The following is a 16505-nucleotide window of genomic DNA, read 5'->3' as shown; positions in this document are numbered from 1 at the left end:
GCATCCAATGACCGCCTCCGCGGTGGCAGAGCACGCCTACCGAGATTTTCAAAATTGCATCATGCCACCGCAATCAAGGTCCCCATTGGCTGTAAGGGCATGCTCCATGGCAGTGACACACCACAGGGGCCCGGTGTGCACTACCGTGATTTTGGCGGCGGAGCATGCCCACCGCCATTTGGGCATGTCTCCATGCCTATCACTACTGCACTTGTGTGAATGGGGAGTGCTGGTGACACACCGCTGGGGCCAGGCGGTAGCTACCGCGATATGGGTGCCATACATTGACACGAGGCACTGCGATTTTGGCGGTGAAGCATGCCCACTGCCATTTGGGCATGTCTCCATGCCTATCACTACTGAACTTGTGTGAATGGGGAGAGCTGGTGACACACCACTGGGGCCAGGCGGTAGCTACCGTGATATGGGTGCAATACATTGACACGAGGCCCTGCGATTTTGGCGGCGGAGCATGCCCACCGCCATTTGGGCATGTCTTCATGCCTATCACTACCGCACATGTGTGAATGGGAGTTGCTGGTGACACACCGCTGGGGCCAGGCGGTAGCTTCCACGATATGGGTGTTATACATTGACACAAGGCACCGCGATTTGGGTGGCGGAGCATGCCCACCGCCATTTGGGCATGTCTCCATACCTATCACTATCGCACTTGTGTGAATGGGGGGTGCTGGTGACACACCGCTGGGGCCAGGCGGTAGCTACTGCGATATGGGTGCCATACATTGACACAAGGCACCGTGATTTTGGCGGCGGAGCATGCCCACCTCTATTTGGGCATGTCTCCATCCCTATCACTACCGCACTTGTGTGAATGGGGGGTGCTGGTGACACACCGCTGGGGCCAGGCGGTAGCCACTGCGATATGAGTGCCATACATTGACACGAGGCACCTCGTTTGGGTGGCGGAGCATGCCCACCGCCATTTGGGCAAGTCTCCATGCCTATCACTACCGCACTTGTGTGAATGGGGGGTGCTGGTGACACACCGCTGGGGCCAGGCAATAGCTACCGCGATATGGGTGCCATACATTGACACGTGCCACCGCGATTTTGGCGGCGGAGCATGACCACCGCCATTTGGGCATGTCTCCATGCCTATCCCTACCACACTTGTGTGAATGGGGGTTGCTGGTGACACACCACTGGGGCCAGGCGGTAGCTACCGCAATATGGGTATCAAACAAATCGAGGGAAGAGAGGGCTTGAAGAAATAACAATGAATTTTATTGTTATCAAGGTCCAGCATACATGCCCAAGTATAAGTGAAAACAGAAGGTATGCAGTTCCTAACGTAAATGCAAAGTGTGACAGAATAACAAGAGGGTAACACGGTGATGACAGGGAACTGTGGTGAAAAGCAGGAGTAACTTGTACTCCTGCTTTTCACCACAGTTCCCTGTCATCACCGTGTTACCCTCTTGTTATTCTGTCACACTTTGCATTTACGTTAGGAACTGCATACCTTCTGTTTTCACCGCAATATGGGTGCCATACATTGACACAAGGCACCGCGATTTTAGCGGCGGAGCATGCCCACCGCCATTTGGGCATGTCTCATGCCTATCACTACTGCACTTGTGTGAATGGGGGTGCTGGTGGCACACCGTTGGGGCCAGGCGGTAGCTACCGCGATATGGGTGCCATACAATGACAATGGCCATCTGGCAAACATCAAAAGTGCACAGTGCCCACATGGTCAATGGCACATCATTGTGCACACGCTGCCAATGTTCCATTTACTCCACTGGTGACTACACATGCCATGTTTGTGTATGTGATTTCGTTGATTGGCCTGTACTCCCTCACATGTCACTTCTGAATTTGATGGTCGTGTAGGCAGGACAGTGTTGTACTGGACTCTACAATGTGTACACATGTCAATGTGTTGAGGTGCAGTGACAATCACAGCAATGTTCGTCTCAATGAATGATGATCTTTTTTGCATGTCCTCTTATGTCTGATCATGCACACAATCGTCATTTCTGCTCCGACTGTGGTCATTGTGTTGTGGATGTGTGCCAGGTTCAAATGACTCATGATGGTGTGTCAGGTACAGCAGCTAGGTATGAGACAGTGGGGTTGATTTGTTACACATATGCTGGATGCTATACTCCCAGGCGTGCCCATGTGAAATGTGGCCATATCCCTATGTGCATTCACATTGACCATGGTGGTGTTTGAGGTACTTGTTTTGTGTAAATTGACAGGTGTGCCATTTGTGTAGCTGAAGGTGTCCCTACATGTAAGCTGGTCTGTAACTCAATTTTGATGGCAGTCATTGTTGTCGTTGTGTCATCCAGTTGTGTTGTGCACTTTTTGGCCTTATTGTTTGTTTTTGCTTTGTCCGCCATATTTTTCACGGATAGTCCGCAGCGGTGGCTATGCTGCAGCTCTTCCGCTGGCTCTCCCATTCATCCCAGTGTGCGACCGCGGTGGTCGGAAACAGCGGAACGTACCGCCGGACCATCGAGGATATCCTAATTTCCCGTGCGGGTGTCTCCGCTATGCTTGCGGCGGGTTGGTGTTTTTCAATTCAAACTCCATTCCAATAAATATTAGAGAAAGTGTATAAAATTGTAAGGGATTGTTTTGCTTTTTCTGGTGTAAGAACCATTAATGTAAAATTATATAGCCTAAAACATGTAACCCCACAACTGTTAAAAAAAAGCATAACTTTTAAATATATAAATTACAAATTAAAAACAAATATGTTCATAAGGTACATTTAAAAAATATAACTAAATAATTTATATATGAAACAATACCCACATAAATATGTACCACCCCCAAAAAAAATTGTACCCCTTTTTTTCTGGAACTTATAAAAAAAAACACAAAAATGTTATTTCAACTTCACAAAAGATATTATCCATCCGATCACTCAATAAACCTACAACCAAAATTATATAAAAAATAATTATACTGCCAACAGTAAGGGGGCGATTCCGATTCCGGCCGCAAAACGAACCGACCGACACGGATCCGGACCGAACACCGACCGACATGGACCAGCGCCGTACGACCTGTGCAGTACGATGCAACGCGTGTGAATTACAACCGACACGTACGGAATACAAGTCGTACGACCGAGCCGTAGGGAAAATAGTGATCCGGCCAGAAAAGCGACGCGAATATCACCGACCGACACGAACCCGGAATGAAGCCGACCGACCCGTACCCGCGATGTACGATTTGCCCAGTACGATGCAATGCGTGCAAAAATAGACCAACTCGCACGGAGAACAAGCCGCACGACCGACGCGCACAGACAACCCGGCACACAAGCAATAGAGACCGCCGCGAACGATGCGTACCAAACACAGAAGACAGGCAGTGTGAACGAGGCGGAGAAGCCCGCATGAGGCAACAGCAGCGTCTGTTTCCTTCACATGAACGTCTCCTTCATGCCTACAAAACACAAAGGAAAAAAGACAAAAAAAGGACCAAACAAGCAATAACAAAGCCAATAAATACCCCAAAAAAAACATGGGACAAAGACACACCCACCCCTCCAGCTAAATAAAGGACTACAATCACTACCATCATCCCTTGCAAACAGGAGACACAGCCAGCAGCAAACACCAGTACACAGCAACCACAGACACACTCACAACTCACACATCACACAACTCACGCACCATAAGCACCTCATACAAAAGCACACACACATACACCCAGCAAAACCAACACCAACCCACCATCACTTGCACCCTCACACACACACATCCCTCACCACCACCACCCATCACCATGCCTCCAAAGAAGAATCCAAAGTTCACAGATAGTGAGTTAGAAGTGCTGGTAGACAAGATCATCAGAGTAGAGCCACATTTGTTTGGTACATTGGTCCACAGGACCCCCATCTCACAGAAAACCAAGATGTGGGTGAGGATTGTGGACAAGGTGAACGCCCAAGCACCAGCAAGGCGCATAAAGGACGACATCCGGAACAGGTGGTATGACGTACGCAGGATGGTCAAGAAACTCATTGAAAAAGATCATGCACTGAGTCAGTGCACTGGCGGTGGCCCTCCTGCCAAACCAATCTACTTCAGGACCTGGGAGGAGAAGGTGTGGGACATCCTACCACCAGTGAGCGTCCATGGCCTAACAGACATCCCAGAGCCTGGTGAATACACAAACAACATACCCAAGATTGTGTGGCAAGGGGACAGTGAAACCATGCACCGCAAGCAAAGCTACACTAACCAATAGATAATCAGCCCAAGATGTGTATGCCAGTCACACAAACACAATACCTGCCATCTCACAGTGACTGGGAACTGTGTCATGACATGCACCAACCTACAAACAAATAGAGCAAGCCAGTGGCACTAAGCCAAATACACCCTGCCAGACAGTTTGACACCACAAACACACCACCTCACAGTGCAGCTGACTGTCAGGAAGGAATAGTGGGGATGCAGGTGAAGTGAGTGTAGACAAAAACATGATGGGGTCTGTAGTCACAGATAATGCTCCCCCTCCTGACTGGCCCATCAAGACCTCTCTGAAACATGCCCACATCACAGGGAGTGGAAAATGGCTGACAAGATGGCTGACACTGGGTCCTGCTGTGGGGAGCACAAGGCCCTGCTAGGGCCCGTGTGCAAATCAGAAGCAGGACACCACTGACTGACATCCTGAAAGACAACTTGCACACCCTACAATGGAAGCACGTTTCATGATGGGAAGGAGGACTGACAGCCCTGACCATACTAATCAGCATGGGGAGACACCCCCCCAACACAAACTCCACACAACTCACCGGCTACAATGCATTGACACACACCTCATTGAAATATCAGCAAAAGATACCCCGTACTGGGTGCTGCTGTGTGAAGCACAGTGGCTCACTTGGGACTTGTAGACTAACAAACATCAGGACTTCACAGTCAGCCATCTTGCCATTGCTGTCACACCCCCTCACAGGGAAGAAGAATCAAGAGGGAAGGGGGGTGTAGCCAAGAGTATGATGCGACTCGCAGTCACAGACAACCTACACCCACCCACATGGCCCAGCAAGATCAAACTGAACCATACTCGCCTCACGGGGAGTGGGAAGGGACTGACAAGATGTCTGACACTGGGCTCTGTTGTGGGGAGCACAAGGCCATGCTGGGAAATGGCCAACAACAAACATCAGGACTTCAAAGTCAGTCATCTTGCTATTGCTGTCACACCCCCTCACAGGGAAGAAGAGTCAAGAGGGAGGAAGTATGGGCATGCTGGGAAGGGGGGTGTAGCCAAGAGTATGATGGGACTCACAGTCACAGACAACCGACACCCACCCACATGGCCCAGCAAGATCAATCTGAACCATACTCGCCTCACAGGGAGTGGGAAGGGACTGACAAGATGTCTGACACTGGGCTCTGTTGTGGGGAGCACAAGGCCATGCTGGGAAATGGCCAACAACAATATCAAACTCTGTCCGTGACAAGCTGAGAATAAGCAGTGTAAAGGCAGGCATCTGTTTGAAAAGTAGAAAATGTCATGTTTGTGAACCAACGATGCATGTAGAAAAATAAATCACATTGTGTGTCTCTTCCAAACACAGGTGGTGCCGGGCACCCAGCACCAAATGATGAGGATACCCAGTCCCAGACTCTGGTGGACACTGAGCTCTCTGGTCTGACTCTCTCACTGTCCTCTTCAGATGACGACGACCAACCTGGCCCCTCCGGTGTGAGCCATCATGCAGCACCAGCAGCATCAACATCTGCACCCCCTGTACCCACGCCTCCAGCATCTGGACACCGACAGGGCACCCCCGCCAACACAGACAGACCAAGGACAATCAACACCCAAAGCACAGGGACACAGGACCCCCGGAAGCTACAGCCAACACCACCAGCAACACCACCCAAGGGGTCCCAGTGTCACCTGTGCGTCCTGCCGCTGGTCCTGCCCGTGTGGAGAGGGGTGCTGGGAGGGGTGGGAGGCACAGGGCACGCCTTGCAGAGGGGTCTGGACTGCATGATGACCCCCACCTGGCACGCATCTTAGATGCGTACCAGGATAGCACCGGAGGATTTGGCCAGGTAGTGGGGATCCTCAAGGACATGCAACACGAGCAGGTCGCCCACAGAGGCCAAGTGGGATGACATCACTGCGTTGCATTGGGACATACTACAATGCCTCCGCCAGATCAACACCAACCTGTCCACAACCCCCTGTGAGCCCACAACATCTGTCGCAACACCATCTGCCAGCGCCAAAGGGAGGGAGGAGGACTCTGGCGGAGAGTCCTGTGGTAAATAATTTAATTACCGGGACTTAATTTGATACAGAAACATAATAAAACAGCTCAGTAAATAAGAGGCAGAATCCGTGGTATTAGAGGTTCGGAATGGGCTTTATTCCAATGGTCGATTATAATCGGTTGCTCCAAGTTCCGTCACCACGAAGGTTCAGGAAGTGAAGTACATACATTATTGACAATCAATTACTTTTATACAATAGGCATTACAGTGAAGCAAATACAAGAGGCGTAACAATTGATAGTGGTGATAATATGTTCGTGCGTAGCAAAAGTAGGCGTAACTGGGAGTGATTTAAAGAACGTCATCAGATGTGATGTCATAAGAGGGTGGTTCTATGAAAGAATTTCGCAATGTCAGCAGAAATACTTGGCAGAAATGCGCGCGCAGCAGCATGACGTGTAATTGACGTGCAACTAGGGGGTGAAGGGGACTTGACATTTAGCTCTACATGTGGCGACAGAAGTCTGGAGGGTCAAGTCAACCTAATCCCAAATCATATCTACCATCCTATGTTTAAAGAACTAAGTTATCCAAAAGAGAGGTCTCTTCGAGTAGAATCTTTATTCTATACTGACTATACTGACCATTAGTGCGTGTACAAGCGTCTAAGTGTCTACACTAGATGCGAGGGCGGAAATCTTCCATAGCAATAGGACTATGAATTACTTTCATAAAGACAGAGAAGTCGAGCCTTTGCTCGGTAGCTGGAAGAATGTTTACTTAAACTACTAGACAGGAATGCATCGGGCATCGGGCAGAGAACGGAGCAGATAATTTCGAAGGTAAAATACAGTTTTTGGCAGGCAGCAGGCTGATGTCAGGCTTCGTGAGCCGCGCAGAAAATGAGGCAAAGTTCATGGTCACAGATGCAGGCTCAGACTGGAGCTTTCAGAGGCAGGAGGCAAGAAGAGTTCGATGACAGAATCAGGGCCTACTTGCCTGGACTGAAAAATGGCATAAGTGAACCATATAAAGCCGGTGGCCTTTCATACTTAGGAATGGAATATCCGGCCTATTCATGGCGGATCTGACAGAGGACATGTTGACGGTGGACGCACATGTGTTTGCGTCTTCATAACTGGAACTGGAGGGAACATACATGTACTTGTGATTCATACATGGAACCTTTGGGGTCCAAGATAGGGGACATAACTGATCAGAAAAATCCATATTTCCACATTCCCTCCTTGTCCCCTACTTGCCCGTTAAGAGATATCAATCTTCATCAATCCATTGATCTGTTCATATAACATCATTTGTTCTTCTTTCTTCTTCCGTGACGAATGAAATCTTGGTGGTGGAATACACGATGTGGCACACAGACCACAGATCGCTGGTCCACATTGTAGACATAGACAGCAACTGAATAATATGAGAAGGCCAATACCTAGGAAAGATAGGACCTTCCATCCAAAGGTAGATAATACACTCCAAAACCAACCGGACCAAGTCCAGGTGCCTGGGTTCTGGTGTATCTGGCTTACAATCTTATGAAGGTGAGTTATGGCTTTATATACAGATGGCGAATTTTCTGGTATGAAAATGCAACAGCTTGATCCGATGACCCTACAAGCTCCGCCCCTATCGGCTAGGATGACGTCAAGGACAAGACGATTTTGAAGCACAACAATCCGCATAGCAGACTGCTCTTCTGTTAAATTGCCTAAGGCGGAAATAGTTTCATTCACTACTGCTTCAAGGGTTCTAGTTAATCTACGTATCAGTTTACTATTAGTAACGGTACCTATATAGGGAAAGAGACCTTTATTGAAATCTGTGTATTTTTCCCATGCTGTTTCAGTGTAATCGACTATTGGGAGATCTCTCCTTACTCTATTATTTACTAAATGAGTGTTTCTGTGATAATCAGGAGGAGCTAGAAAAACAGGTGGCAAAAGGAATCCAATATAGCAAGTACCATCCCAATCTAGAGGCAAACGTACATATGCCGTCTGACCACATATGAAATGGGAATGGCGAGAAGCTCTAAATGTAGACTTGCCTTGATCACTAAATTCTACTACAGTGGTGCATCTACTATGGCCCATATGTATGGAACCATTCTTTCTTATACATAATTCCCCCTTTACTGGGAATACGGACATGGCGGGCAAAATTGGAGTAGCTTCGGACTCGACATTTAGGATCATAAGATTAAGTGTAAAATTACCTAATCCATACACTTCATTTTCTAGATCCGTTCCTGTTCTCTGGGGAAGTCCCTCCTTGTTAGGGTAGCAGACCTTAAGCAAAACTAGGTTCAAATTTCCCCATACCCAGTTATCTTGATAAACTGCAGAATTCGAATCTAGAGAATTAATTAAACTAAACCATGCTCCACAGGAGCCGTTGTGTGTGAACGGGTATGGAAAGAGAGGTAGAATTCCTTGATAATTCTGATAGGGAGGGAGTCGGCCACATATCCAACAATTTGTAGCATTGCTAACCTGATGGGAATGATGTAACATACTGATAAACGTGTTATTGCGCAGCGCAAATCTATAAGACAACTCAAGCGGAGGTAATTCACTAAAAGAATGTTCAGCAGTAACATTGTAAACATTTCTGGCAATAGGGTAATATATGTGCAACAATATACTTGCAGTAATTATTAAAAGACTTAAGAAAAACAAGATTAATAATGTCACTATGCAATGACTACGCAGTGATTTACAGTACGCCTGTCGTTTCAACATTTTCCGGGTGTTTTCTCTACTCAGGTCCAAGGGATACATGTCAGAGACAAATTCAACCGCTTCACCTTGGAGAGGACTTAAACAATCAAATTGCTTGACTGCTTGGGCCTAAGCTTTAGTTTATAGTGTTCGGAATTACTTTGTTCAACAAAAGGAAGTTTTGAGTCAATGGGTGAAGTCACACGAGGTGGGGTATTCACATCTGCTGGTAGTCCATGAAATTTCTTGATATGACTTGAATGAATCCAGCCTTTCCTGCCCTCGATCTTCACGGCTGTTCTTGTGGTGAGCAACACCAGCTGAGGTGACCTCCACCTAGGTTCCAGCTGAGTCTTTCGATCAAAGTTCCTCACGAGGACCAAGTCTCCCGGAACCACGTCATGGGGTTTCACCTCAGTGTTGTCAGGAAAAGCTGCAGCTACCTGTGAACGACAAGATTGTAGTGCAGACATCAAGGAAGCCAAGTAATCTGTCAGCATATTACAGTCAACATCAGTTATTTTACGAGGTATAGGCGTCCCCCACATATTTGGTGGTCTGCCGAAGATCACTTCATACGGGGATAGCCCTGTTCGAGAATGTGCTACCATTCTCATGTAAAAGAGTGCAACTGGTAATGCTACTACCCAGTCGACACCTTTCTCTCTGCATATTTTGGACAATCTGATTTTTAGTATCTGATTATGTCTTTCTACGAGACCTGCTGCCTCGGGGTGTCGGACACAGTGGAACTTCCACTGATAGCCTAACAAAAGTGAAACATGTTTCATTAATTCGGATGAGAACGGCTGGCCGTTATCTGAGTGAACAACACGTGGTAAACCGTATCGTGGGAAGAATTCTCGAACCAACTGTTTGGCAGTAGTCGGGGCAGTGTAATCTGAAACCGGGTATGCCTCCGTCCAACGGGAAAGAGCACAGACAACTACGAGAACATATTTGAATCCTCGACATCGTTCCATCTGGATATAATCCATCTGGAGTACTTCAAAAGGGTGATCAGGAGGATGAAATCCACCCTGTTCTACGGGAACGCTTTTTCCTGGGTTGAACTGGCAACAGATCATACAGGTACGAACTTTTTGTTTGGCTGCTGCTCGCAAATGTTTATTGAACCAAATGTGTTGAATGCTGTCTAGCATAGCCTTTTCTCCTAGATGTGCTGGACTATGTATAGTGTTAATTATAACTTGGACCATTGAATCAGGGAGGAACCACACAGACTTTTCCTTCATCATCCATCCTTGGTCCGTTTGGATCCCTCCTAATTCAGTCCATTTCTTTATTTCGTCTGATGTAGCATGTGTCTGTATGTCAATTACGTCAAGAGTAGGATCTTTAACCGTCATACAATGTGTCGGCGTCGGGACTATTGTCCTTGTTATGTCGGATGTTTGAGTTTGAGCGGTCTGTTTAGCTGTTCTGTCGGCTAGATCATTGCCTTGAGAAATGACATCAATAACTTTCGTATGAGCCTTACATTTCATAATTGATATTGCAGTGGGTAGATGTATTGCATCTAATAAGGCATGGATGAGGGGTCCGTGCTGAATGTGGGCACCGTGGGAAGTTAAATAACCTCTCTCTCGCCACAGCACGCCGAAGTCATGTACAACTCCGAATGCATAACGTGAATCAGTATATATGTTGACTTTTTTATTTGTGGCTTGAATACAGGCTTCTGTCAGAGCGATAAGCTCTGCGGCTTGAGCTGACAAGGTATTTATGCGATCAGTTTCAATTATTTCAGTGTCTGTTGTGACTGCGTAAGCAGCCACTAACTCTCCTGTACTTGTTCTCATACATGAACCATCTACATACAATGTCAGGTCTGGGTCTGACAATGGAACATCGGTTAAGTCTTGTCTGGGTTTCGTCGTTATTGTAATAACTTCAATACAGTCATGGGCTAATGGGTCTGTTCCGATTACAGGTAAAAGTGTGGCAGGATTCAATGTGTTACAACGTCTGATTTCTATATGTGGCTGAAACAATGTCAGTTCGTACCCAGTGAGTCGCGCAATAGTCAAGTGTTGTGTTTGCGTTCTATTTACAAGAACCTCTACTGCATGTGGTACTTGAACTGTCAATGGATGTCCTAACACTATAGCGTCGCTCTGTCTTATTGCTAAAGCTGTCGCTGCCACTGATTTCAGGCATGCAGGCAAAGCCTGAGCTACGGGATCTAATGTACTAGAAAAATAAGCACATGGTTTGTGTGCTCCTGCTTGTTCCTGTGTGAGTACTGACAAGGCAGTACCTTCGCGTTCTGTAACGAAAAGTGTAAACTGTTTACTGTAACATGGTGTTGCTAAAACAGGTGCTTGGCATAAGGCTTTCTTTAGGCTTTCAAAAGCTTGTGTATGTTCCTGAGTCCAAGGGAGAACAGTCGATGTGGCTGCCTCCTGTGTTGTCAACTGAATGAGTGGTTTTGCTAGAAATGCATACTGAGGGATCCACTGCCTACAATATGAAGTGAGGCCTATGAAAGCCCGTACCTCCTTTTGTGTCTTGGGTATTGGCATGTTAGCTATTAACTGAATGCGGTCGGGTGTAAGCTGCCTTCCCTCCTTGGACAGCGAGTGTCCAAGATAAACAACTCGCTGGACACAGAATTGCAGCTTAGAAGGGGACACCTTGTGCCCCTTTTCGGCTAGAAATTGTAAAACTGTCAGTGATGCTTTCTCACATTCGGGTTCGCTTCTCGCGGTGATCAGCAGATCATCGACATATTGAAGCAGAGCAGTGTTAACTGGCATGTCGATACTGTCGAGTTCTCGTTTCAGTGCTTGGCTATAGATGCTGGGGCTTTCTGTAAATCCTTGAGGTGCGCGTGAGAATTTAAAGCTACGTCCATTTAAACTAAATCCGAACAAATATTGGCTTTCCGGATCTATTGGGACGCTGAAAAAGGCATTCTTGAGATCAATTACAGTAAAGAATGTTGCTACGGAATCAATAGCTGTCAGTAATGACGAGATATCTGGGACCACAGGAAATTGTGGCACAATGCATTTGTTTAATTCGCGCAGATCAATAACCAATCGATATACTGGCGGGGCCTTTGGATCTGTTCGTTTAAGAATCGGAATTATCGGTGAATTACATACATTGGAGTCTGTTTCCACAACTACTCCTTGGGCAATGAGCTCGTCAATGATTTGTAGTAAAGCCACTACAGCATCTGGTGGTAACTTGTATTGTCGCATTCGTGGTAGTACCACTCCTGCCTTTAGTGTGACTTGATATGGTGTAATATTCATGCAACCAACATCAGTAGGGCCTTGTGCCCATAGATGTGCAGGTAAAGTCTGCAGTCGGGGATCCATGTCTCTAGACACATAGTGACCTTTAAAATCACGTAAAAACAATCTTACTCCTTCCGGAGAACAACATATTATAGCTCCTAGAGCTTTCAGTGTTTTTATTCCTAACAAGTTTTCTGGACATGATTTAGTAAGCAATAAATCTGTAGTTCGGGTCAAAGGTCCTATCGTAAGTGGAAGAGGCTGTGACACTTCATTAACAATAGGTTTTCCTGAAAAACCAAGGGAAATATTCTGAGAGCCTGAGAGGGGTGCCCCTGGAACTTCACTACGTTTTATGGTTGTTCGACTTGCCCCTGTATCGAGTAAAAATTTTCTGTCTTGGCCTAATAATTCACTATGTACATAAGGTCCTTCTTGATCTACAGGGATCTCGATAAGGGGTAAGTCAACTTCCCTCTCTAGGCTGGTTCATGCGTATCGTTGGTAATCAGGATAGTCGTACTGTGCGGTCTGGTACAGTTGTCGTGTCGTGGTTTGTGTGGCAGCAACGGGCAGCGCTGGTGCAGCTGGCACAAACTGTATAGACTGTGGTGGAGCTGGCATGGACTGTGCATGCTGCGGGGCTCCTTGTTCATTCTGATCCTGTCTAGGTGGCCGTGGTCTTTCTTTTGTATTACCTATGGCGATATTATGTTTCAAAACTGGACAATCGTGTACGTAATGACCTGGCTTTTTACAATAATTGCATGTCCCTTTTACAGGTCCTGTTGGGTCACTGGAATGTGTCGTACCCTTCTTATGTCCTTCAGCTGGAACTGTCTGGGAAACTAGCATTTTCATTTTCGTGTCTTTCATACGTCTATGTTCATGTTCTTGTTCCTCTCTAATTCTATTGTGATGGTACTGTAACATTTGTAACATTTGTGATGGGGTGTTACCTTGCCAGGTACTCTCGAATTTTAATACTCTGTTCTTCACTTGAGGCAGGGCATTTTCTACTAATTTTGTTACAAATAGATGTGGGTATGATTCGCTACTTGCTTTTATGCCACTATTTATACCAAAACATTTTTCAAATCGGGCATAGTAATCGCTAGTGTCTTCATCTTGCTTCTGTTTACAGGCTGAAATTGTACCCCAGTCTTCCTTTTTCGTAGTTAATAAACGTGGCAGTACCTGTACTAATAAACCTGGTAGTGCTTTAGTTTTATCCCCAAGTCCTGCTCCTGCAGTTCGGGCCTTTTCTTCTGCTTCTAATACTGACCATTCTATCTTTTGGTCTCCTACCTCCCACTCTTTTTCCCTGAGTTTCTCATAAATGCCAGCAGGCATTAATACCTTTAATATTGTCATAATGTCGGGATAGGTATACTCTCCCATGAGTAACATGTCTTTAATTTCTCGGTGAAAACCCGCTGGGTCTTTGTCATGACTGGGTACCACTTTCTTCATTTCTAACAATTCTATTTTCGATATGGGCGTGTATACAAATACGCGTTTAAACTCATTGTCCTCGCCCTTTATTGGGTGTACTTCCCGTAAGGGATTCTGTCTATCCATGTAATACGTGGTTCTTTCCTTGATGGGCAATGAGACATGTTCTGAACATACAAAAAGAATATACTGCTTTCTTGATTCTAGAATTTCTTTAATTAATTTAGTACCTGAACCTCTCCATCTATTCATGAGCAATTCAGTCAATATGTCAGGTAAGGGACCAGGGTCCGAATGCTGACTCTGATATAGTATAAGGAGTTGTTGAATCATATAAATCCCAGCTAAACGCTGTTCATCTGGGGTGAGATTCAAAAATGTGCGTGCTACTGTATCATCACTGTACTTTCCGGGACTGTCAACCCAATGGACAGCTGACCTGGCTAAATCTTGTTCATCCATAGAATCGAGAAAATGATAACCCCTTCGTTCTCGGAGTAATTTGTCAGCTGCTTGGAATGAATGCTCGTTAGACCTTATATTAATTATAGGTGTTTGAAAATTCCTGTTATTATCTGGACATATCGGACGTATCGGGTCAATAAAACATCTATTACTATTATGAGATCTTTCTCTACCCACATAGGCTATGGTGTCTGACTGTCCTGTGGACAGTCCTGATCCTTCTTCCTCGCTTTGTTCGAACTGGTCTACCGCTAATCTTTCTTCGTGTAAGCGTTCTATTTCTTTACGGATCTTCCGGCACATGGCTATTATACAATTTTGCTTATCATGTCTACCTTCTGATATATTCTGGCTCCACCTGGTAAGAATTTGCATTGCTTCCGGGTCTACCCCCGGTCGGTCTTGATTTCTGATCACACAATTTATGAGGAAACGTAACAGTTCCCCCTGTATCTCCACTTTCTGGTATTCCATAGCTCTGTTAATACATTCAGAATCTCGCCCTGTTTGGACAAAATGGTATATATTATCTAGATGCGCAGTCATTCCTGGTAACTTCCCTAAATACACTGCGGCTCGTCTGATACGTAATGATGCCATGATCATTTCGTCCTCTTTGCCGGGCACAGGGTCATATCTACAATCTACAAGAAGTTCCTTAAGCGTACGGGCATTTATGAGTTTGGGGGTACGTGAATGTGCTGACTCTTGAAAGGTAAGTTTAGTTATTCTGGGTGGCGTAGAAAAAATATTGGTAGTACCTCCGGTAGCCCCATCTGGGGTATCGGGCGTGAAAGGATTCGTTGAACGCGACACAGCAACTATAGGTGTGGACACAGCTATAGAAGTAGCTGTAGGAACAGATGCAGAAACAGATGTGCTTGCCAGAATTTGTTGCTGTAGAGATACGGGTACTGGATCTTGGCGTTGAACCTCCCTGGCAGGCGGTCTATGTGGGGCGGAATTAGCATACTCGGGTGCTGCGTCATCTAAATATGAGGAAAGAAAGACATCTTCTGCGGTTCTAGGATGCCCCTTAGGATGTACCTTTATTGGAAATAATGGGGTTGGCAAGTCTTTTGGTATCTCTGGAGTAGCCTTAGGTAACCCTTCGGCCAGAAGGGGATACATACCATTCATAAGGGCATTTCTTTGTCTGTCTACTTGTTCTGATTTCACTCGGATACCTTCTTCAATTAATAGATTTTCTCGAACTTTATTTGAACTCTCTTTATTCTTCTCTTCCTGTCGGAGTGCTTTTTCTGTACGTCTATGAGATTCTTTACGCCATAACTCAACGGCGTCTTTCTGTGACTGTCTGACTTTCCTTTTCCATAACTCTTCCTCGACTTTCATGATGCACTCTGCATCCCAGGTCCCCGCTGTGGGCCACCTCTGACTTTCTGGTAATTCCTTGGTGTAGTCTACCCATAAATCAAGAAATAATATAGCGTCTAAGCCATGTTTATGATACATGAAGTACCCTGGAGTGTCCCTAGGAGGAATAGGAACGGCTTCTTCGAGTACCCCTTTTCTTGTTGTGATCTGTCTTAATTTTGAAAAGAGCGGCATATTGAGAACTGATCTGATACTTGATTTAAAACAAACTTAATACAGTAAACACGATAATGAACAGTCATTCACACCACAATATGCAGAACGTACTTAAAACATTTAACATTTAACATTTACCTGAACAATCAATAATGATGACGATCTAAGGAAAACTTAATCACTAAACATAATACTCGACATTAACTGAATCATTCTGAATTATATACTTGATATACTGCTAAACAGTACAGATACACTGCTGAAACAGTGCAGACCGGATTTGTGTACCCAAACCCGTCTTGACCGGCACAAACTATGTGCACGTCAGAAAGCCTCCCCAGTAATGGTACTCACCGGGTAGCTCGGAAACGGAAGGCCTCGGAAACTGAACTGAACTTGAACCGGACTGGACTCGACTCGAACACTGCGGAGACTGGACTCGACTTGGGACTTCGGAAACTGGTGGGCCTCTGTATACCTCGGATCTTGCTCTCTCAGCTAGGCTCTGGTCGGGATACTTCGCACTTCTCACCGCCTCGTCTGGGTGTTGATCGCAGCCTCAGTCGCCCCCGCTTGACCGGAGGGAGATACAGGAAATCCTGCTGGTACGCGTTATTGTCCGTCCAGCTGTGGCAGGAGACCGGGCCTGCAACTCACCGCCGGCGCGTGAGATGAGAAAGTGTCCCTGTTCGGGCGCCATTCATGTGGTAAATAATTTAATTACCGGGACTTAATTTGATACAGAAACATAATAAAACAGCTCAGTAAATAAGAGGCAGAATCCGTGGTATTAGAGG

Source organism: Triturus cristatus, chromosome 1_2, assembly GCF_964204655.1.
Source record: "Triturus cristatus chromosome 1_2, aTriCri1.1, whole genome shotgun sequence".
NCBI lineage: Eukaryota > Metazoa > Chordata > Amphibia > Caudata > Salamandridae > Triturus > Triturus cristatus.
The sequence above is the reverse complement of the archived record's forward strand: the minus strand, read 5'-3'. Positions refer to the sequence as shown.